The sequence below is a fragment of the Sardina pilchardus genome, chromosome 7, assembly GCF_963854185.1.
Source record: "Sardina pilchardus chromosome 7, fSarPil1.1, whole genome shotgun sequence".
NCBI classification, from domain to species: domain Eukaryota; kingdom Metazoa; phylum Chordata; class Actinopteri; order Clupeiformes; family Clupeidae; genus Sardina; species Sardina pilchardus.
In genome coordinates this window covers 35,924,743-35,949,928 of record NC_085000.1, presented here as the reverse complement: position 1 = coordinate 35,949,928, position 25,186 = coordinate 35,924,743, and positions in this window count along the sequence as shown.

The following is a 25,186-nucleotide window of genomic DNA, read 5'->3' as shown; positions in this document are numbered from 1 at the left end:
GTCTCATTCGGTTTGATTCTGCTCACACGTGGGTTTGGCTATTTATACCCTTGGTGACGTGTAGTGACATAGTTGAGGAATATGAACCAATTACAGTTGAGCGTAGTCATTTCCACATTTGCCATATATGCTTCCACATTTGCTACACATGCTTCCACATTTGCTACACATGCTTGCCTACCCGACTTTGGGTGCCCAATTCCCCGCAGACATTCAATAGAGGGTCCCTGCCTGGATCTAAGTAACAGAGTTGGAAGTTAAAGGCGCATTTCCGGAATATCACCTTATTGCCTACCCGACTTTGGGTGCCCAATTCCCCGCAGACATTCAACAGAGGGTCCCGGCCTGGATCTAAGTAACAGAGTTGGAAGTGGAAGTAACAGTTCTGGAATATGTGCATAAATTCCATGATTGCCAGAATTGCAATGGCTTGCTCCTCCTCCCTTAAGCCACGCCCCTCCCAGCCCCAGAAGAGAATAAATACAAGGTCCCTAGTGTTACAGACCACATGGAGAGGAAGAGATGGAAGAGAGAAAGCCAGACGGAACACAGAAGCAAAAGGTGCTGGAAGGAGGCGAGGGAAAAGACCTGATGCCGGACATGAACCCAAAGCCAGGAGATACAGAGAGTGGACATCCAGGATCGGGAGGCGGCAAAAGTGGACCTCCGAAGGTCTCAAGACACACCCAGACTGAGGGACGTGCCAAACCCACACCACGCCTGAGATCACCGACTCCCGAGGACGATATGGAAAAGAGGATTTTGTCGAGTCAGCTACAGGATGATGAAGCATCCAAGATTGACACAAAAGATCCCCCTAAGTATTGGGGTGACTCCCTGCCCATTGACTGACTCCCACACTTTTAAGTTTACCTTTTCATTTTTTTTTCTGTTGTTTGGCTTTGCAAATAAAGTTAACAAATGTTCAAAGAAAAAAAATGTATCGTTGAAAAATGATGTGAATGAAAAATATGACAAAGAAATGTATTGTCAGAAAAATCTAAACAATCACAATAAAAAAAAATGAAAAATGCCTGGATCGAAGTAGCAAAGTTGGAAGTTAATGTCGCATTTCCGGAATATCACCTTCCTTTCTACCCGACTTTGGGTGCCCAATTCCAGGCAGACATTCAATAGAGGGTCCCTGCCTGGATCTAAGTAGCAGAGTTGGAAGTTAACGTCGCATTTCTGGAATTACACCTTATTGCCTACCCGACTTTAGGTGCCCAATTCCCCGCAGACATTCAATACAGGGTCCCTGCCTGGATCTAAGTAGCAGAGTTGGAAGTTAACGTCGCATTTCTGGAATTACACCTTATTGCCTACCCGACTTTAGGTGCCCAATTCCCCGCAGACATTCAATACAGGGTCCCTGCCTGGATCTAAGTAGCAGAGTTGGAAGTTAACGTCGCATTTCTGGAATATCAACCTCCTGCTTACCCGACTTTGGGTGCCCAATTCCCCGCAGAAATTCACGAGAGGGTCCCTGCCTGGATCTAAGTAGCAGAGTTGGAAGTTAAAGTCGCATTTCTGGAATATCACCTTCCTTTCTACCCGACTTTAGGTGCCCAATTCCCCGCAGACATTCACAAGAGGGTCCCTGCCTGGATCTAAGTAGCAGAGTTGGAAGTTAACGTCGCATTTCTGGAATATCACCTTCCTTTCTACCCGACTTTGGCTGCCCAATTCCCCGCAGACATTCACAAGAGGGTCCCTGCCTGGATCTAAGTAGCAGAGTTGGAAGTTAATGTCGCATTTCCGGAATATCACCTTCCTTTCTACCCGACTTTGGGTGCCCAATTCCCCGCAGACATTCAATAGAGGGTCCCTGCCTGGATCTAAGTAGCGGATTTGGAAGTTAACGTCGCATTTCTGGAATATCACCTTAATGCCTACCCGACTTTAGGTGCCCAATTCCCCGCAGACATTCACATGAGGGTCCCTGCCTGGATCTAAGTAACAAAGTTGGAAGTTAAAGTATTAGTTCCGGAATATCACCTTCCTGACTATCCGACGTTGGGTGCCCAATTCCCCGCAGACATTCACAAGAGGGTCCCTGCCTGGATCTAAGTAGCAGAGTTGGAAGTTAATGTCGCATTTCCGGAATATCACCTTCCTTTCTACCCGACTTTGGGTGCCCAATTCCCCGCAGACATTCAATAGAGGGTCCCTGCCTGGATCTAAGTAGCGGATTTGGAAGTTAACGTCGCATTTCTGGAATATCACCTTCCTGACTACCCGACTTTGGGTGCCCAATTCCCCGCAGACATTCAATAGAGGGTCCCTGCCTGGATCTAAGAAGCAGAGTTGGAAGTTAATGTCGCATTTCCGGAATATCACCTTCCTTTCTACCCGACTTTGGGTGCCCAATTCCCCGCAGACATTCACGAGAGGGTCCCTGCCTGGATCTAAGTAACAGAGTTGGAAGTTAAAGTCGCATTTCCGGAATATCACCCTGTTGCCTACCCGACTTTAGGTGCCCAATTCCCCGCAGACATTCACATGAGGGTCCCTTCCACTGTATGTCTATGGGGAAAAGAGCACCCAGAGTCAGGCAAGGACCCTCCAGTGGATGTCTTGGGGGAAATGATCACTCAGAGTCCGGCAGGAACCCTCCAGTGGATGTCTTGGGGAAAATGAGCACCCAGAGTTGGGCAGAGACCCTCCAGTGGATGTCTTGGGGGAAATGAGCACCCAAAGTCAGGCAGGGACCCTCCACTGTATGTCTATGGGGAAAAGAACATCCAGAGTCAGACAGGGACCCTCCAATGGATGTCTTGGGGGAAATGAGCACCCAGAGTCAGGCAGGGACCCTCCAGTGTTTGTCTATGGGGAAAAGAGCATCCAGAGTCAGGCAGGGACCCTCCACTGTATGAATATGGGGAAAAGAACATCCAGAGTCAGGCAGGGACCCTCCAATGGATGTCTTGGGGGAAATGAGCACCCAGAGTCTGGCAGGGACCCTCTAGTGGATGTCTAGGGGGGAATGAGCACCCAGAGTCAGGCAGGGACCCTCCAGTGTTTGTCTATGGGGAAATGAGCACCCAGAGTCAGGCAGGGACCCTCCAGTGTTTGTCTATGGGGAAAAGAGCATCCAGAGTCAGGCAGGGACCCTCCACTGTATGTCTATGGGGAAAAGAACATCCAGAGTCAGGCAGGGACCCTCCAATGGATGTCTTGGGGGAAATGAGCACCCAGACTCAGGCAGGGACCCTCCAGTGTTTGTCTATGGGGAAATGAGCACCCAGAGTCAGGCAGGGACCCTCCAGTGTTTGTCTATGGGGAAATGAGCACCCAGAGTCAGGCAGGGACCCTCCAGTGTTTGTCTATGGGGAAAAGAGCACCCAGAGTCTGGCAGGGACCCTCTAGTGGATGTCTAGGGGGAAATGAGCACCCAGAGTCAGGCAGGGACCCTCCAGTGTTTGTCTATGGGGAAATGAGCACCCAGAGTCAGGCAGGGACCCTCCAGTGTTTGTCTATGGGGAAAAGAGCATCCAGAGTCAGGCAGGGACCCTCCACTGTATGTCTATGGGGAAAAGAACATCCAGAGTCAGGCAGGGACCCTCCAATGGATGTCTTGGGGGAAATGAGCACCCAGAGTCTGGCAGGGACCCTCTAGTGGATGTCTAGGGGGGAATGAGCACCCAGAGTCAGGCAGGGACCCTCCAGTGTTTGTCTATGGGGAAATGAGCACCCAGAGTCAGGCAGGGACCCTCCAGTGTTTGTCTATGGGGAAAAGAGCATCCAGAGTCAGGCAGGGACCCTCCACTGTATGTCTATGGGGAAAAGAACATCCAGAGTCAGGCAGGGACCCTCCAATGGATGTCTTGGGGGAAATGAGCACCCAGAGTCTGGCAGGGACCCTCTAGTGGATGTCTAGGGGGGAATGAGCACCCAGAGTCAGGCAGGGACCCTCCAGTGTTTGTCTATGGGGAAATGAGCACCCAGAGTCAGGCAGGGACCCTCCAGTGTTTGTCTATGGGGAAAAGAGCATCCAGAGTCAGGCAGGGACCCTCCACTGTATGTCTATGGGGAAAAGAACATCCAGAGTCAGGCAGGGACCCTCCAATGGATGTCTTGGGGGAAATGAGCACCCAGAGTCTGGCAGGGACCCTCTAGTGGATGTCTAGGGGGGAATGAGCACCCAGAGTCAGGCAGGGACCCTCCAGTGTTTGTCTATGGGGAAATGAGCACCCAGAGTCAGGCAGGGACCCTCCAGTGTTTGTCTATGGGGAAAAGAGCATCCAGTCAGGCAGGGACCCTCCACTGTATGTCTATGGGGAAAAGAACATCCAGAGTCAGGCAGGGACCCTCCAATGGATGTCTTGGGGGAAATGAGCACCCAGAGTCTGGCAGGGACCCTCTAGTGGATGTCTAGGGGGGAATGAGCACCCAGAGTCAGGCAGGGACCCTCCAGTGTTTGTCTATGGGGAAATGAGCACCCAGAGTCAGGCAGGGACCCTCCAGTGTTTGTCTATGGGGAAAAGAGCATCCAGAGTCAGGCAGGGACCCTCCACTGTATGTCTATGGGGAAAAGAACATCCAGAGTCAGGCAGGGACCCTCCAATGGATGTCTTGGGGGAAATGAGCACCCAGAGTCTGGCAGGGACCCTCTAGTGGATGTCTAGGGGGGAATGAGCACCCAGAGTCAGGCAGGGACCCTCCAGTGTTTGTCTATGGGGAAATGAGCACCCAGAGTCAGGCAGGGACCCTCCAGTGTTTGTCTATGGGGAAAAGAGCATCCAGAGTCAGGCAGGGACCCTCCACTGTATGTCTATGGGGAAAAGAACATCCAGAGTCAGGCAGGGACCCTCCAATGGATGTCTTGGGGGAAATGAGCACCCAGAGTCTGGCAGGGACCCTCTAGTGGATGTCTAGGGGGGAATGAGCACCCAGAGTCAGGCAGGGACCCTCCAGTGTTTGTCTATGGGGAAATGAGCACCCAGAGTCAGGCAGGGACCCTCCAGTGTTTGTCTATGGGGAAAAGAGCATCCAGAGTCAGGCAGGGACCCTCCACTGTATGTCTATGGGGAAAAGAACATCCAGAGTCAGGCAGGGACCCTCCAATGGATGTCTTGGGGGAAATGAGCACCCAGAGTCTGGCAGGGACCCTCTAGTGGATGTCTAGGGGGGAATGAGCACCCAGAGTCAGGCAGGGACCCTCCAGTGTTTGTCTATGGGGAAATGAGCACCCAGAGTCAGGCAGGGACCCTCCAGTGTTTGTCTATGGGGAAAAGAGCATCCAGTCAGGCAGGGACCCTCCACTGTATGTCTATGGGGAAAAGAACATCCAGAGTCAGGCAGGGACCCTCCAATGGATGTCTTGGGGGAAATGAGCACCCAGAGTCTGGCAGGGACCCTCTAGTGGATGTCTAGGGGGGAATGAGCACCCAGAGTCAGGCAGGGACCCTCCAGTGTTTGTCTATGGGGAAATGAGCACCCAGAGTCAGGCAGGGACCCTCCAGTGTTTGTCTATGGGGAAAAGAGCATCCAGAGTCAGGCAGGGACCCTCCACTGTATGTCTATGGGGAAAAGAACATCCAGAGTCAGGCAGGGACCCTCCAATGGATGTCTTGGGGGAAATGAGCACCCAGAGTCTGGCAGGGACCCTCTAGTGGATGTCTAGGGGGGAATGAGCACCCAGAGTCAGGCAGGGACCCTCCAGTGTTTGTCTATGGGGAAATGAGCACCCAGAGTCAGGCAGGGACCCTCCAGTGTTTGTCTATGGGGAAAAGAGCATCCAGAGTCAGGCAGGGACCCTCCACTGTATGTCTATGGGGAAAAGAACATCCAGAGTCAGGCAGGGACCCTCCAATGGATGTCTTGGGGGAAATGAGCACCCAGAGTCTGGCAGGGACCCTCTAGTGGATGTCTAGGGGGGAATGAGCACCCAGAGTCAGGCAGGGACCCTCCAGTGTTTGTCTATGGGGAAATGAGCACCCAGAGTCAGGCAGGGACCCTCCAGTGTTTGTCTATGGGGAAAAGAGCATCCAGAGTCAGGCAGGGACCCTCCAATGGATGTCTTGGGGGAAATGAGCACCCAGAGTCTGGCAGGGACCCTCTAGTGGATGTCTAGGGGGAAATGAGCACCCAGAGTCTGGCAGGGACCCTCTAGTGGATGTCTAGGGGGAAATGAGCACCCAGAGTCAGGCAGGGACCCTCCAGTGTTTGTCTATGGGGAAATGAGCACCCAGAGTCAGGCAGGGACCCTCCAGTGTTTGTCTATGGGGAAATGAGCACCCAGAGTGAGGCAGGGACCCTCCAGTGTTTGTCTATGGGGAAAAGAGCATCCAAAGTCAGGCAGGGACCCTCCACTGTATGTCTATGGGGAAAAGAACATCCAGAGTCAGGCAGGGACCCTCCAATGGATGTCTTGGGGGAAATGAGCACCCAGAGTCCGGCAGGGACACTCCACTGTATGTCTATGGGGAAAAGAACATCCAGAGTCAGGCAGGGACCCTCCAATGGATGTCTTGGGGGAAATGAGCACCCAGAGTCCGGCAGGGACCCTCCAGAGGATGTCTAGGGGGAAATGAGCACCCAAAGTCAGGCAGGGACCTTCCACTGACTGTCTTCACCAAAAGTAGTCAATCCGGAATTGCTACCTCTATTTCCACATTTGCTACCTGACCTCCAAAGTCGGGCATCGGCCCTCCAGTGGATGTCTGTTGGGAAAGAAGCACCCAAAGTCGGGCAGGGACCCACCAGTGGATGTCTTGGGGGAAATGAGCACTCATAGTCAGGCAGAGACCCTCCAGTGGATGTCTTGGGGGAAATGAGCGCTCATAGTCAGGCAGAGACTCTCCAGTGGATGTCTTGGGTGAATGGAGCATCCACAGTTGGGCAGGGACCCTCCAGTGGATGTCTTGGGGGAAATGAGCACCCAAAGTCGGACAGGGACCCTCCAGTGGATGTCTTGGGGGATATGAGCACCCAGAGTCCAGCAGGGATCCTCCAGTGGATATCTTGGGGGAAAAGAGCACCCAAAGTCAGGCAGGGACACTCCACTGTATGTCTATGGGGAAAAGAACATCCAGAGTCAGGCAGGGACCCTCCAATGGATGTCTTCGGTGAATGAAGCATCCACAGTTGGGCAGGGACCCTCCAGTGGATGTTTAGGGGGAAATGAGCACCCAAAGTCAGGCAGGGGCCTTCCACTGACTGTCTTCACCAAAAGTAGTCAATCCGGAATTGCTACCTCTATTTCCACATTTGCTACCTGACCTCCAAAGTCGGGCATCGGCCCTCCAGTGGATGTCTGTTGGGATAGAAGCACCCAAAGTCGGGCAGGGACCCACCAGTGGCTCTCTTGGGGGAAATGAGCACTCATAGTCAGGCAGAGACCCTCCAGTGGATGTCTTGGGGGAAATGAGCACCCAAAGTCAGGCAGGGACCCTCCACTGTATGTCTATGGGGAAAAGAACATCCAGAGTCAGGCAGGGACCCTCCAATGGATGTCTTGGGGGATATGAGCGTTAATAGTCAGGCAGAGACTCTCCAGTGGATGTCTTGGGTGAATGGAGCATCCACAGTTGGGCGGGGACCCTCCAGTGGATGTCTTGGGGGAAATGAGCACCCAAAGTCGGACAGGGACCCTCCAGTGGATGTCTTGGGGGATATGAGCACCCAGAGTCCGGCAGGGACCCTCTAGTGGATGTCTTGGGGGAAAAGAGCACCCAAAGTCAGGCAGGGACACTCCACTGTATGTCAATGGGGAAAAGAACATCCAGAGTCAGGCAGGGACCCTCCAATGGATGTCTTGGGGGAAATGAGCACCCAGAGTCCGGCAGGGACCCTCCAGTGGATGTCTAGGGGGAAATGAGCACCCAAAGTCAGGCAGGGACCTTCCACTGACTGTCTACACCAAAAGTAGTCAATCCGGAATTGCTACATCTACTTCCACATTTGCTACCTTACCTCCAAAGTCGGGCATCGGCCCTCCAGTGGATGTCTGTTGGGAAAGAAGCACCCAAAGTCGGGCAGGGACCCACCAGTGGCTCTCTTGGGGGAAATGAGCACTCATAGTCAGGCAGAGACCCTCCAGTGGATGTCTTGGGTGAATGGAGCATCCACAGTTGGGCAGGGACCCTCCAGTGAATGTCTTGGGGGAAATGAGCACCCAAAGTCGGACAGGGACCCTCCAGTGGATGTCTTGGGGGAAATGAGCACTCATAGTCAGCCAGAGACCCTCCAGTGGATGTCTTGGGTGAATGGAGCATCCACAGTTGGGCAGGGACCCTCCAGTGAATGTCTTGGGGGAAATGAGCACCCAAAGTCAGGCAGGGAGGGACCCTCCACTGTTTGTCTATGGGGAAAAGAGCACCCAGAGTCCGGCAGGGACCCTCCAGTGGATGTCTAGGGGGAAATGAGCACCCAAAGTCAGGCAGGGACCTTCCACTGACTGTCTAAACCAAAAGTAGTCACTCCGGAATTGCTACCTCTTCTTCCATATTTGCTACCTGACCTCCAGTCTAGGTTCATGGCTGGGGCACATGGCAATGACTTGAGTAGCAAATCCGGAATTGCTACCTCTACTTCCATATTTGCTACGTCTTAAGCACCCTCCCCACATGCGTCTTGCCTGACTGATGTACTCTCTCCGGGGGATCATGTCTAGGGCACGCGGCGGTGGAAAATTCTTCCTATGACGTACCTAGAGGAGCAAATCCGGAATTGCTACCTCTACTTCCATATTTGCTACGTCTTAAGCACCCTCCCCACATGCGTCTTGCCCGACTGATGTACTCCCTCCGGGGGATCATGTCTAGGGCACGCGGCGGTGGAAAATTCTGCCTATGCTGTACCTAGAGGAGCAAATCCGGAATTGCTACCTTTACTTCCATATTTGCTACGTGACCTCCAGCCTTAAGCACCCTCCCCGCCTACATCTTGCCCGACTGATGCACTCTTTTTGGGGGTACATGGCTGAGGCACGCGCCGGTGGAAAATTCTGCCTATGATGTACCTAGAGGAGCAAATCCGGAATTGCTACCTTTACTTCCACATTTGCTACCTGACCTCCAGCCTTAAGCACCCTCCCCGCATACATCTTGCCCGACTGATGCACTCTTTTTGGGGGTACATGGCTGAGGCACGCGCCGGTGGAAAATTCTGCCTATGATGTACCTAGAGGAGCAAATCCGGAATTGCTACCTTTACTTCCACATTTGCTACCTGACCTCCAGCCTTAAGCACCCTCCCCGCATACATCTTGCCCGACTGATGCACTCTTTTTGGGGGTTCATGACTGGGGTACGCACCGGTGGAATTTTCTGCCTATGATGTACCGAGAGGAGCAAATCCGGAATTGCTACCTTTACTTCCACATTTGCTACGTGACCTCCAGCCTTAAGCACCCTCCCCGCATACATCTTGCCCGACTGATGCACTCTTTTTGGGGGTTCATGGCTGAGGCACGCGCCGGTGGAAAATTCTTCCTATGATGTACCTAGAGGAGCAAATCCGGAATTGCTACCTTTACTTCCACATTTGCTACCTGACCTCCAGCCTTAAGCACCCTCCCCGCAAACGTCTTGCCCGACTGATGCACTCTTTTTGGGGGTTCATGGCTGGGGCACGCGGCCATGAGAAATTCTGCCTATGCTGTACCTAGAGGAGCAAATCCGGAATTGCTACCTTTACGTCCACATTTGCTACCTGACCTCCAGCCTTTAAGCACCCTCCCCGCCTACATCTTGCCCGACTGATGCACTCTTTTTGGGGGTTCATGGCTGGGGCACGCGGGGGTGGAAAATTCTGCCTATGCTGTACCTAGAGGAGCAAATCCGGAATTGCTACCTCTACTTCCACATTTGCTACCTGACCTCCAGCCTTAAGCACCCTCCCTGCAAACGTCTTGCCTGACTGATGCACTCTTTTTGGGGGTTCATTGCTGGGACACACGGCCATGGGAAAGCCTACCTATGATGTACCTGGAGGAGTCAATCCGGAATTGCTACCTCAGCTTCCACATTTGCTACGTGACCTCCAGCCTTAAGCACCCTCCCCGCATACGTCTTGCCCGACTGATGCACTCTTTTTGGGGGTTCATTGCTGGGACACACGGCCATGGGAAAGCCTACCTATGGTGTACCTTAAGGAGTCATTCCGGAATTGCTACCTCTACTTCCACATTTGCTACCTGACCTCCAGCCTTAAGCACTCTCCCCACATACGTCTTGCCTGACTGATGCACTCCCTCCCAGGGTTCATGCTATGGTGTACCATAAGGAGTAAGTCCGGAATTGCTACCGCTGCTTCCTCATATGCTACCAGACCTCCAGCCTTAAGCACCCAGCCAACATACAGATCTTGCCCTAAAGATGCACTCTTTCTGAGGGTTCATGGCTTGGGCACAAGGCCATGGGAATACCTACTCAATTCTGACCCCTTGTGGCTGTACGGGGGTATTACAGGCAACATTTTCAAAGACTGGAAAAAAATAGTAAAATGTTATATTTTTTGAAACAAATCACATGTAAAAACAACAAAATGATAGAAGTATCTCCTAATTTTTTTTTTCACATTTCTGTGAAACATTGGGTGCATATGTGGAATTCCAGAATATCTACTGGAACTGCGCGAGTTTCAGAGTCACCCATTGACTTAACACAGAAGGCGCTAGCTCCCCACCGCTAACCGTCAAATTTAGGTAGTTTTTGTGGAAAAAATCCAGAAAAACTACCAAATTCTCCAAGATTGCTGCGTGCAATTCCGGAATTGTAACTTGGTGTGCCTAACCCTAACCCTAACCCTAACCCTAACCCTAACCCTAATACAGAGGGCCCTTAAAGCCGCTAGCACTCAATTCCCACATGCACAAATTTGGATACCTATGCTCAACTATTCCTCAACATTGCCCCACAGCGAGAGGTCAAACATTGAGTCCATGAACAAACATATAGCGCGCAACTGTAACTCCATCCCCCTACTACCCCAGACCCTTTTCCACACAGAATGCGATAACATACATTGGACAAAGCAAACAGCAGAAAATACACTTAAACATTGGTTGGATTATCTAAACTGACTCGCCCCATAAGTTCCACATCGGTAGAGGGGCCTAAAACGACACCGGCTAACGTGCTAACCTTAGCAAAACACTTCACACCCACAGAAACACAGCTCAACTTACTAAACAAAGGACTTACATTCATTCCAGCACTTAATTTATTTAAAGGACAAAAACAACAACTACAACATGACTTACGAGAATACCACAGGAAAATTAAATTAGCTATTTATTTCGAAGACGAGACAGACTCACCCATATTGCCTTTCCTACCTAAATCAAATTGGACTCCAGATGATAAAAACTTACCTGACGCAGTACATGAATTAATTAAAAAAGACCTTACACACCTACACAAATTACCCAAATTCCAAACAGAAAGACACAACTTACCTTTGAATGAAGTTCAAGCTTTGAAGCAACTTATGCACAACACCAACATAATTATAAAACCGGCAGATAAAGGTAGCACTATAGTAATTTTAGACAAAGAACAATACCTCTGGGAAGCATACAGACAATTAAATAACACAGAATACTACAAAAAACTTTCTAAACCCATATACCTGGATACAGCACCCAAAATTAGCAAAATCCTAGATAACCTGAAAATAAAAAAATACATTAACCACAAACAACACACATACTTACTTGGAAATCCAATCGTCCGCCCGCGTAGATTCTATTTATTACCAAAAATACACAAAGATCCTTCAAAATGGAGTATACCATATCAAATCCCGCCAGGACGTCCTATAGTCTCAGATTGTGCTTCAGAATCATACAAATCAGCAGAATTTATTGATCATTATCTCAACCCCCTATCTAAGAAACATAACAGCTACATCAAAGACACGTATGATTTCATTTCAAAAATAAAACAAATCACTATTCCTAACGCGACATATTTATTTACAATGGACATAGATAGCTTATACACGAACATCGAAACAGAGGCAGGAATGAAAGCAGTCAGCACATATTTTCAGAAATATCCAGACAAACAACGACCAGACAAAGAATTATTACAGTTATTAAATATTAATCTAACACAAAATGATTTTGAATTCAATTCGGAATTTTTTCTCCAAGTTAAAGGAACGGCTATGGGGAAGAAATTCGCCCCTGCGTATGCTAATATTTTTATGGCTATATGGGAGGAGGAAGCCTTAGCTAAATGCATTAAAAAACCATTACACTATTTTAGATATTTAGATGACATTTGGGGAATCTGGACGCACAGTAAACAAGACTTTTATGAATTTGCAAACACTCTAAACAACCACCACACATCCATTACACTAAAACATGAATTACATGAACAACAAATCAACTTTTTAGACACGACAATCTACAAAGGACCACAGTTTATTCATACAGGAGAATTAGACATTAAAGTATATTTTAAAGACACAGACACTCACGCCTTACTTCATAGAAATAGTTTTCATCCAAAACATACATTCAGAGGGCTAATCAAGTCACAGCTTCTACGTTTTCATCGTATTTGCACACAAAAAACAGATTTCATACACGCTACAAAAACATTATTTACAGTATTAAAAACAAGGGGATACTCCCGACAATTTCTAAGACAATGTTTAAAAACCTTTCTACATACCAAACCTATTACGGTTGAAAGTGTCATACCATTAATTACTACCTTCTCTTCTATGAGCACACAAATGCACAGAATAGCTAAAAACAACTTTCAAACAAGCATACATAATAATGAATTATTGCAAGACTACAAAATTATCTCGGCCTACAGAAGAAATAAAAACCTCAGCGACTTCCTGGTCCGTGCCCGAGTCAAAACCAACACCCATTCTAAAACCCAGGTTATTGGGGAATTTTTTCAGCAAACCCATTGGGTTAGCGACACATCAAACAACATTTACCATAAAACCCAAAGGGGCCTACACCCCAATATTAAAAACTGCATTTATTTAATTTGGTGCAGGAAATGCCAACAAAAATATGTAGGAGAAACAAGAAACACCATTAACACACGCATAACACAACATCGATACAACATCAAACACAAAAAAGAGACACTCACACCGATTGTTAAACATTTTTTATTACACGGCATCCAATTCCTACGTTGTACGGGACTCCAACATGATCCAACCTGGACAGACCTACAGAGAAAAAAAGAAGAACGTAACTGGATATACAAATTAAACACATTACAACCTAGGGGGCTTAACATGAGGTGGATTTAGCTATGCTAGCGGACAGGGATGGACCGTGCCTTTCACTCGATTGCGCGGGGTGCTCCTCGAGGCGAACACCTTACCTAACCCTTACCTTAACCCTGACCCTAACCTTAACCCTGACCCTAACCTTAACCCTGACCCCAACCCGCTCGCCCGCTGGGGGTACCTTTGCAGCAGCCGGGCATAAATTATTTTCCCCTAACCCTAACCCTAACCCTAACCCTACGCACCATCCTACAATTAACATTTGAACCTAGCGCAACAGACTCCCAGACCACTGCCCTAACCACTCTCCCATGGGGGCAACTGGCTAATGTATATTCCTTTTTGTTTTTCTTTTGTTTTCACCTCCTTAAAAACTTAATATGGAGTGCCCCTCCTGGGACTTGAACCGACCACCCTTAGGTCACAGGGTAGAGACTCTACCCCCACTCTACTGAGTCTCCCCTTGACTTGACTTGATAACCTTCTATTTTTAGACTTCTTACTACCATCTAGATTAGCTTCTTCAAGAAAAAACTTCTTCGTTCCTCCTCACTGACTGGACTCGAACCGGGTACCCTTTGGTACAAGGGCGAGTTCCCTACCATTACACTAGGGAATCCCTTCCTCCTTCAGCTAACCTTTTCATCTACAAACCTACTCTAACACTAACATCTTAATATGCACTTTTAGGTCCTCCCTTTAAATTTTTCCTTTTTTTTATCTAATTCTTATCCTTTTATTTCTTTATTCCTTCTCATTTTTACAAAAATGCTACTTTGCACATTTTGGTCAGATGGGCCTCGAACCAACAACCTTTCCCATCATGATCTGACCTCTTAGCCACTGCACCATAGAGGACCTCCTCAGTAGAGCACCTACACTCTACCTCAATGTCACCCTTTACATTAGGAACTACAACTCCCATGCACCTTCTTCTACTCCATTTTGAGACTCCATTCAAACACTCCAATCACAGATGCCCACACATCTTCATTTAGATTGACTCACATTATACCCAATCATAAACCCTCCCTCCAGAAACAAACCCCTTCCTCTTCCCTTCCCCACCCCTCATTTCTAACTGAAATACCAAACACACCAGCACTTTGGCATTACGTCCTCCTCTGATGCAGGACTAGATGTCCGAAACGTCAGGAGTTTTTCACAAGAAGCAACACGGTATCTATGCACTTTTCTACTTACTATTTGCTCTAATTGGACTTTTTAAACTACTTGAAGTAAAATTTGGGCTTTTAAATTTCACAAACACTGTTGCAAGATTACCCTTCCCATTTCACCGACCACATGGACTAGCATGCTAATAGCGCTTAGCTGAATTGTTTGCAAAGCTGAACTGCTAGCATGCTAATAGCGCTTAGCTGAATTGTTTGCAAAGCTGAACTGTTTGCAATGCTCAATGCTGCCAAGATTGTCTACTCTTTTCCATAAAACCAGATTACAACTTTTATCACCTTGGATACAACCTTCAAAGCAACACCATCTGGAACATTTCTGTGAACTTTTCCAAAACTGGAGGTATGCTTGCCTGCTTCCACACCACAGGTAAGGGCTTTCTTATTCAGTGTTTTGTGTATTAATGTTAAATCTTGTAAGTACTTGCTTTACCGTTTTGCTTCTTTCTAGCCAGCTGTCCCCATTCCCCCCTCTCCCCCCAACACACTAGCACCCACAACATATCTCTTTATTTTTTATTTTTTACTTTCTATCCTTTTGCCTCTTCTACACCACACACTCCTAGTCCCTGGCCATTCCATCGCCTTGCCCCAACCCCTAGCCCCAGCCCCTGCATTCATTTTCACTCACTCACTCACTACTTGTACATACACTCACTACTTGTACATACAAACATGTCCACGGCCAATAGACCCTACACACGTTTCCTCACACAACCACCAGATCCCCTCACCCGACAGCTATCCAAACACTACTTTAAACTGATTCAAATCACCCACCACCAACACATAATCTCAAGTGCACTGCAGACAGGCCACTTTCCCTTGGGTATGTGCAGACAGGTGACTAAACTCACACAGTTTATTAAGCCAGCACTACCCACTCCACATACACGTTCACTTCTCACCCAGAACACTACAGATTGGATGCAACGCAACATGGAAATACTTCACGACCACTACAACACACAACTTGCACAACTGACATCCACCCACTCCCCCCTCAACACATTGGCACTTCAGATTGCCAGCGGCTGGGCTAGAAAGAGGTACCACACTCGACTGTCACCTACCACCTTACAGACAGTTCAACGGCTTCTTGACCCCCAGTCATCACCCCACACTACCCCAACACACAACACCACACTCCACACCATCCCCACTCATAGGGACCCTCCTACACCCACTCACTTTTCTGATCCCTCTTATCTCACTGAATTTCCTCCCCTGCCACCTTGTACTAGGGCCCCTAACCCCCCTCCTACCCAGGTCTTGGTAGCCCCCCTTCCCCCATCCACTACTGTCCCCACTCCCCCTCCTAACCAGGACATGGGAGCCCCCCTGCCCCCATCCAATACTGCCCCCACTCCCTCTCCTAACCAGGATATGGGAGCCCCCCCAGCCCCTTCTACCTCCTCCACTAGTGCCCCCCCTCCCCCTCCTAACCAGGAGTTGGGAGACCCCCCTACCCCTTCCACTAGTGCCCCCCCTCCCTCTCCTAACCAGGACTTGGTAGCCCCCCTGCCCCCATCCACTAGTGCCCCCCCTCCCCCTCCTAACCAGGACATGGGAGACCCCCCTACCCCTTCCACTAGTGCCCCCCCTCCCTCTCCTAACCAGGATTTGGGAACCCTCCTGCCCCCATCCACTACTACCCCCACTCCCCCTCCTAACCAGGACATGGGAGCCCCCCCAGCCCCCCCTTCCCCCTCCACTAGTGCCCCCCCTCCCCCTCCTAACCAGGACTTGGGAGTTGTCACTAATCATACACTCACCACTTTCCCACCCATCCCTCTACATACCACATACATTGACTTACAGAAGGTTACCTTCACCATTCTTGCCCCTGACCTCACAGATACACTTTCAGATACAGAAGACCAACAACACCCACCTATTACCACAGACAGCACCCATAACACACAACACCACACCACACACCCCCCCACTAATCCTACACCCACAAACACCCCTCTCACTAACACCCTCCCAACCTCCTCATCCACCACACTTACATCTGCCCCTTCCCAGAGTCTTAACTCTACAAGGGCTCTCCTTACCAACACAACCCCACTAGTTCCTGCCACCCTCTCCCCTACCCTTACACCACCTAAGAGGAGACCCACCACACAGACAACAGCCATTGTCACTCACACTCACAACAGCCAGCCCATTATCACTTCACCTCCCAACACAACCTACACTAACACCACCCAGACCCCCCACCTTGTAACCCACCTGGCTCCACAGGAGATAACACCATGTCTCCCATCCCCAGGTTCCACCCAAGTGGGAAGGGCAAACCCAGGACAGTCCAAAACATCAAGGGTGATGATGAGCAAAGGGAATCAAAAAGCTAACCAGCCTAAACAACCCAATGCTGAGCCCTCCACCTCCACTGGTGTAGGACTGTCCAGGGCTCCCACCCCTTCCCATGCACCTCCACCTATACACCCACCCACACCACTCCTATCCCCTAGGCCCCCTCTTCTTAGGACTCCCATAGTCCCCCTTATCTCTCTTCCACTCCTTTCTCCCACGTACCACAAATGGTCTAGCAATAGACTATCAGACTGGCACATCACACCCACCAAACCCATCCTCTTTATAGGGGATTCAAATTTGAACCGCATTCCCCCTCACCCATATTCAAACATACAAATAGACAGTTACCCAGGTGCCACAGTCAACCACATGATCCGCTTAATGGAAAAAACTTCTCCACAAGAAGCCGTTGAGCTGTTGGTCCTGTCGGTGGGAACAAACAACAGAGAACACAATGCCAAGGCCACCACCAACAAACAACTTTACAGAATGTTTAAAGTGGCAACCAAGGTCTTCCCCCATGCAAACATTTTCCTGCCCATCATCAACTTTTCCCACTCCATTCACCCACATTACAAATACAATCTCACTGAGATCAACAAATACATCACCACCCACTTCCCACACCTCCAACCACTCCCAGGGGACCAATTTTCCACCTTGCCTGATAACATCCACTGGCCCCCAGAAGTTGCTTCTAAAATCCTTCACTTCTGGTGCTCCCAACTAAATTTACACTGCCCCAGACCTTAGATCAGGACACACCCCCACACACCCTTGATCACACTTCACTTCACACTGACTCCCTTATCCTCAACCTTTCCAAGTCCTTCATCCTCACTCCTGCACAGAGCTCCCTCTTGGAAAAAGGTCTATCCTTCATCCCAACACCCACCAGCCAGGACCAGGAGGGACTGCGGGGGGATGTCCATGCCTATCACAGACGACTTAAAATACAGGATCATTTTAAACACAAACCCCACCGTGACCCCATTCCATTCACCCTTCCGTCAACCTGGGAACCAGCATCTTCCCAGGTTGATATCAAACTGCGCACACTGATCAGACAAGACCTCCATTCACTCGCCACTTATCTTTCCCGCCCATTTGACTCCGGTCATCTCAACATCTCCCCAAAAGAAAAAAGAGCCATATCTCAACTCAATCACAATCCCAATATCATAATCAAACCAGCCGATAAAGGTTCCAAAATTGTCATACTAGATACCCACCAATACCTCATAGAAGCCAACAGGCAGCTCTCCAACCCTCTCCATTATTCACCCATCACCCAATCCCTCCAACCCTCAGCACAGTTAAAGATTCGTGATCTGGTCCTCTCCCTCTACACAAACCACTATATCTCCAAAAAACAATTCGATTTTCTCATAGGACCAGACCAACCCAGACCCCGAGCCTTCTACCTTCTTCCAAAAATCCACAAACCCCCGGAGGCATGGACAGTCCCCTTTGTAGTCCCTCCTGGTAGACCTATAGTCTCTGATTGCAGCTCCACTACCTACAACATTTCCTTTTTTATCGATCACTTCCTTAATCCCCTTTCCACCAAACACCCCACTTACATACAGGACACTTATGATTTCATACACAAGCTCCGGCCCATGGCAGTTCCCAACCACACTTACCTGTTTACCATCGATGTCGAAAGCCTTTACACCAACATTGACACAGCCACAGGTTTACAAGCAGTACAGCACAAATTCAATCAATTTCCAGACCCCACACGACCGGACAATATTCTATTACAACTTCTGGAAATCTGTTTAACATGCAACGACTTTGAATTTGATGACAAACTGTATTTACAAATCCATGGAACTGCCATGGGCCAGAGATTTGCCCCTGCATACGCGAACATTTTCATGAGCGAGTGGGAGCAAGAAGCTTTAGCTAAATGCCCCCTTAAGCCACTCTTCTTCTATCGCTTCCTGGATGATATCATCGGCGCCTGGACTCACACACTTGAACAATTTTCTGACTTTGTGCACACACTCAACACACACCACACAACAATTAAACTGAAAGCCACAATCGATGCTCATTCTGTTAACTTCCTAGATACCATACTCTTTCTAACACCATCCACTTCAACACACAGCTCCCTCAGTACTAAAGTCTATTTCAAACCCACTGACACACATGCACTCTTACATAAAACAAGCTACCACCCCAAACATACATTCCGCGGCATCATTAAATCACAGATCATCCGCTTCAATCGTATTTGCACCTTCCCCACAGACCTCCAGGAAGCGATAGAAATCCTCTTTAAAGCACTACGCCCCCGGGGCTACTCGAAGAGATTCCTGAGGAAGATCAAAACTGACACCTTGACCCTTCTTGCTCCCACTCGCTCTGATTCCCCACCCAACATTACAGCCCCCCCCAACCCCACTCCTGACCCCAACCCCAATCCTACACCTTTTATTCCACTAGTCAGCACTTATTCACGGCCTACAACACAACTACACCACACTCTTAAACAACACTTCTCTCACTTTCAATCTTCCTACACCCCCTTCCAACACCACAGACACATCTCAGCTTTCCGGAAAAATAAAAATCTACAGGACCTCCTCATTACATCACGGTTCTCCCGGAAGCCCCCACCCAAGTCCTCACCACAGGATCCCTTCTTTAAGCCACAACATTTCATCACCAACATCCACTCACACCTTTCTTCTCCCAACACACCACTTACACTAGACACCACAAATGCTGTTTACATCATTACATGCACTCATTGTCATTTGCAATACATCGGAGAAACTGGTCATTCCATCAAGACCAGACTCACACAGCACCTGTACACCATTTCAAAGAATTCACGCCCCACCCACATAGTCGCACACTTCCAGCAACATAGCACTGCACACCTTGGCATTTGTGGTCTCGAGAGCAACCCTGGCTGGACCCGTGCACAAAGACAACGGGCAGAGCAGAGCTGGATTAATAAACTTAACACCTTTTTCCCTCTAGGCCTCAATTAAGTTCTTTACTTTTTTTCTTTTTACTAATAAAGTTATCTTTTTTCCTTGTGATCAGGTTCTGTCTCTTATACATACAATACTTTACATAATCTTAATTGTTACTTCTATATTATTACTATATTATTACTATGTTATTAATCTGTTATTACCCCCCTCTTTGGTCTCTTCCTTTCTTCTTTCACCTTCTTTAGTTTTTAATGGTTTTCCCCAGTTGTCCTATTCCCCATAGCTCTACTAGGACCTTTACCTTTTTTGTTTTCCACAGTATAACTTTTGATCACACAATGCTTTCACCTTCCTGCTTTTACTTTTTATTTTCACTCTTTCCATTTGCTGTGTTTACTTCAAGGTTGCTTCATGAATTTTACACTTTGACTTTGAGCACTCACTAGCACTTATTTGGTCCTAGTCCCTTCCCTTACCCTAATCCTAGCCCCAAATTGCACTTATATATATATCTCTCTCTTCTCCTTTTCTCTTCCTTCTCGTTTTTTTCATTATCCTTCCTATCCTTCTTATCTTTTCTACCCCATCCCCTAACCCAACCCCTAACCTTAACCCCAGTCATCTACCTCCACCCCTTAGCCTAAACCCAACCCTTAGGCTAACCCCTGCCAACACCATTGTAGGCTAACTCTAGCTCCCCTTGGTCTTAGGCTAACCCCACCCCCACCTTACCCTAAACTTAACCCCAGTACCTGAGCCTAACCCCAACCCTCACCCTTAGGCTACCCCAACCCCCACCCCTTTAGGCTTATCTCTATCCCTACACCTTACCCTAACCTTAACCCCAGTGCCTTAGGCTAATCCCAGCCCCCTCCCTTTAGACTAACCCCAACCCCTTTCCCTAACCTTAACCCAACCCCAGCTGAAGGCCAACCCCAGCCCTTGGGTCTAATTCCACTCTGGCCCCCTAGACTACCCCCAGCCCCTTACCTTCATCCCCTAGCCTAATCCCAACCCATTCTTCCTTAGGCTACCACAGCCTCTACCCCAAGCCTAACCCCCTTCCTAAATCACTTTATTTATTTATTTATTTATTTATTTATTTATTTATTTCACCTTAATTCTTCTAAATTGCTTTCTTACCTTCACTTTCTATCTTACTTTCACTTTCACTTTCATTTCTTCCCCTTCCTTGTCTTTCTTGATAACATGTATTAATTGTATTATATTATTATATATATTATAATTATTAGTATACTTGTCCTTAATAAATATCTTTTAGACAGTCTGTTTCACTCTTTCTTTACCCCATCACACAGCGTGTTGGATCCAATCGGCCCGTGCACTCACAGTCACTCCACTCACTAAAAATTCATGTTCCCCTAACCTAACCCTAACCCTAACCCCTAACCCTAACCCTAACCCTACCCCTAACCCTAACCCTACCCCTACCCCTACCCCTAACCCTAACCCTAACCCTAACCCTACGCACCATCCTACAATTAAACTGAAAGCCACAATACACCCACATTCGATCACCTTTTTAGACACCACCACCTTTCTGACATCATCTTCCCCAACACACAAATCCCTGAGCACTAAAGTTTACTTCAAACCTACAGACACCCATGCATTATTACACAAATCCAGTTATCACCCAAAGCACACTTTCAGGGGTATTATTAAGTCCCAAATCATTCGTTTCCACCGCATTTGCACTCTCCCCAGTGACCTCCAGGAAGCGATAGCCACCCTCTTCTCTGCTCTCCGCACACGCGGCTACTCCAAAAGATTTTTACGCAAAATCAAAACAGATACACTGGCTCTTCTTGCTCCCGCTCACTCTCCTACATCCAACACCTCCCACACACCCAGGCCTGTCCCCACCCCCCCTCCTCTCCCACATCCTGACTTCAGGACCACTACCACTTACCCTAACCCCAGGCCTTCCTCCAACCCTGGGCCTCAACACACGTCCAACCCTGGACCAAACCCTGACCCTAACCATAACCCTGACCCCAACCCTGACCTTAACCTTAACACTGTCCTTAACCTTAACCCTCTCCCTAACCTTAACCCCAGGCCTGGACACACTCCTACTCCAGACACACACACACACTCAGTCGTACCACTGATCACCACATACTCACACACCACAACACAATTACATCACACTCTCAAACAACACTTTACCAACTTACACTCCACTTACCCCCCCTTTCAATCCTACAGAGTCATCTCTGCTCTTAGGAAAAACAAAAACCTACAGGACCTTCTTATCACATCCAAATTCTCCAGACGCCCCCCTTCCACACTCTCTCATGCTGACTCTCACTTTAAACCTCATCACTTTATCACTAACATTCACTCACACTGCTCTGCACCCAACCAACCTCTGTCACTTGATGCCACCAACGCAGTTTACATCATCACTTGTCACAACTGTCACTTGCACTACATCGGTGAAACAGGCAACTCCATCCGGGCCAGACTCAAGCAACACCTCCATAACATTTCAAAAAACATACTTAACACACACTTAGTAACACATTTTCAGACTCATGACATCTCCCACCTTGACATTTGTGGTCTTGAAAGCAATCCTGGCTGGACACAAGCACAAAGGAAGAGAGCTGAACGAATCTGGATTAATAAACTAAAAACTCACGTCCCACTTGGTCTTAATGAATCTTAATAAAGATATTTTGACTTGTCTCTGTCTCTTTCCTTTACAAATGTCTCACATATGGAATACAAGGTCTTATATCCTCTTTATTTTTCCCCTTTTCTTTTTCTTCACTTTCTTCTCTCTCCCCCCTCTTTCTACCACTTTAGCCTGGTTGGGTAACCTAGTCCTTTCCCCCTCCCCCTCCCCTTTAATAACCTTTTGTCCTTGATTTTGTGGTTTGTGGTTTTGTCTTACACCTGCCTGTCTTGTTTTCACCTTGCTTGTTGCTTTATGTATTTTAGCACTTATCTCACTTTTTAGCACTTACTCCTCCTCTAAAGCACTTATTCTAGGTCCCAACTATAGGCTTCTTATTTCTCTTACATTTCTTGTCTTTTTTCCTACTTTGTCCTGTGTAATATTAATATTTTTTTTTAACTTTTATTCCTTTTAGCAATGTTTTAGATATATAGTGACCGCTTTCACTGTTATTAACACTATTTTACTAAATCTCTTTTATAGTCTTATTTACCCACACTTATAAAAACTTTTAGCCTTGATATGGTCACTGTATGTTTATTACATTGTTATTACATTGTCATTACATTGTTATTATATTGTTATTACACATATACTAAGTTATATCTTATAATCTCTAGTTTTAATTTGATCTTGTATTCCTTTAACACTAACACAACCCCATACACTCCCTGGGTGTGTGCGGTGCCATTAGGCCAGTGCACCTATGGCCAATGGCCAATATAAGTTCACATTCCCCTACACCTAACCCTAGGAGCCAATGGAGGTCTGGTTCGCCCCCCCGCACTCCATCCGACCCGGCACACTAAAGCAAATGATCATAATGCACCCTGGTCTTTGTCTGTAATGAAACCTATTGTGATCATTGGTGATTCCAACTTGTGTAGAATTCCATCTTTCACCCAGTCCAACATCCAAGTTGACAGCTTCCCAGGTGCAGCTTTCCACCACCTCTCGCATATAGTCAGTTCCATCCAGACTCAGCACCAGGTAGAACTTGTGATTATTTCAGCGGGCATTATTAACTGCTCAAATCTCAACGAGCCCCTCACCACTTGGAAGCAGTTTAAGGAACTGGAGAGGCTTTGCCACTCAAAATTTCCCAAAGCCCTTGTCTACATTGCTCAGATCACCTGTTCTCCTTTGCTAGACAAGGGTGCCTGTGACAGAGCTAGGGATTTTAACTCTAGGGTACAGAAAGGTTGTACGCATTCCCTCCCCACCTTAGATCCACAAGACTTCAGGGTCAATGCCAGAGACAAAATCCATTGGCTCAAAAAAACAGCAGAGGCTATGTTTGAGTTCTGGTTGACTTGTTTAAACTCCCAACTGGGACAGAGTTTTGTACTAGCCCCCAGTCAGAAAACATCCTAAATCTCTCACGTCATTTTCACTTGACCCCTGCACAGATTTCTGTACTCTCGAAGGGTCTTTCCTTTATTCCCACTCCCTTACGTTTTGACCGACAGAAACTGCTCAAAGATATCTCTGCCTATCACAGGAGGCTCAAGTTGTTAGATTTCTTCGAGTTTGACCATACTGGAGAACCCACCCCCTTTCAACTTCCATCTAGATGGGAGCCACCGCCTGACCAAGTCTCCCCACAGATCACACGCCTTTGTAGTCTAAACCTGGCCACCGTTAGAATATCTAGTTCCCAAATCCAAGCCCCTCTTACAGGGAATATCACTGATGAGGAACGTACTGCCTTACGGCAGCTCAGTGATAATGAACTTATTATTCTAAAACCGGCAGATAAAGGCTCTGTCATAGTCTTACAGGATAGGGCTCAGTATCTCAGGGAAGCTGAAAGACAACTCTCAGTTGCTGAACACTATACTCCTCTCACACACTCCTTACAGTCGGACACACGGGAACTCCAGAGACCAATTTTGGATTCTCTGAAACGCTCTGGGTTCATCACAGAGCGTCAGCAGATTCCTTGAGGGCCCTGACGAACCCAGATCCAGACTTATGTACCTCTTACCCAAAGTACATAAAAAGCCAGAGTCCTGGCCGTTGCCAGGGATTCCCCCAGGCCGGCCTATCATCAGTGACTGTGACTCCGAGTCCTATCACATTGCTCAGTTCATTGATCACTACCCTAAGGCCTATTCGGACGGGATTAGTTTTATGGGGGGACGTAGAGTAATGCAGGTTTATCATATGACCTCTGTAATAAAAATGTCCAATTCGGACGGGACTAGACATCTCTGTCATTTTACCTGACATGGGAGGAGTAACTACGTTTACGTTCTGCCGTCACATCTTCGTCGCCGTGCACGTGATACTTTGCGTCAGATACGTGCGGGAATTTCAGATTTTGTTTACAATCAACATGGCGCCGAACAAGACACGACAACATAAGAAGGGAAGGAACTGGACTAGAGAAGAAACTCTCACTTTAATATCAGTCTGGGGAGAACGTCGCTTTCAGCGATTATTCGAGAGTATGGTGCATAATCATTCCGTGTGGCAGGACATATATACCGAAGTTGTCAACAAATGTCCTAGTGTCGGCACCGATTTCAGTGACTGGTCAAAGCTAAAGGAAAGGATCGAATACATGAAAAGGAAATATAGAGAATGTGTGAAGAACAACCGGCGAACCGGAGCGAGTCCTGTGAAGTCACCGTATTTTGAAGAAATGGATGCTGTATTGGGTAAGAATAATACTTATTACAATAGCAACGTTCTGTGGTAGACATTAGCAGCTAGTGGTGAAGTATCGCTAACGTTAGGTGTGTGTTTACGCTAGGACAGGACATAGCCCTACTGAACACAGC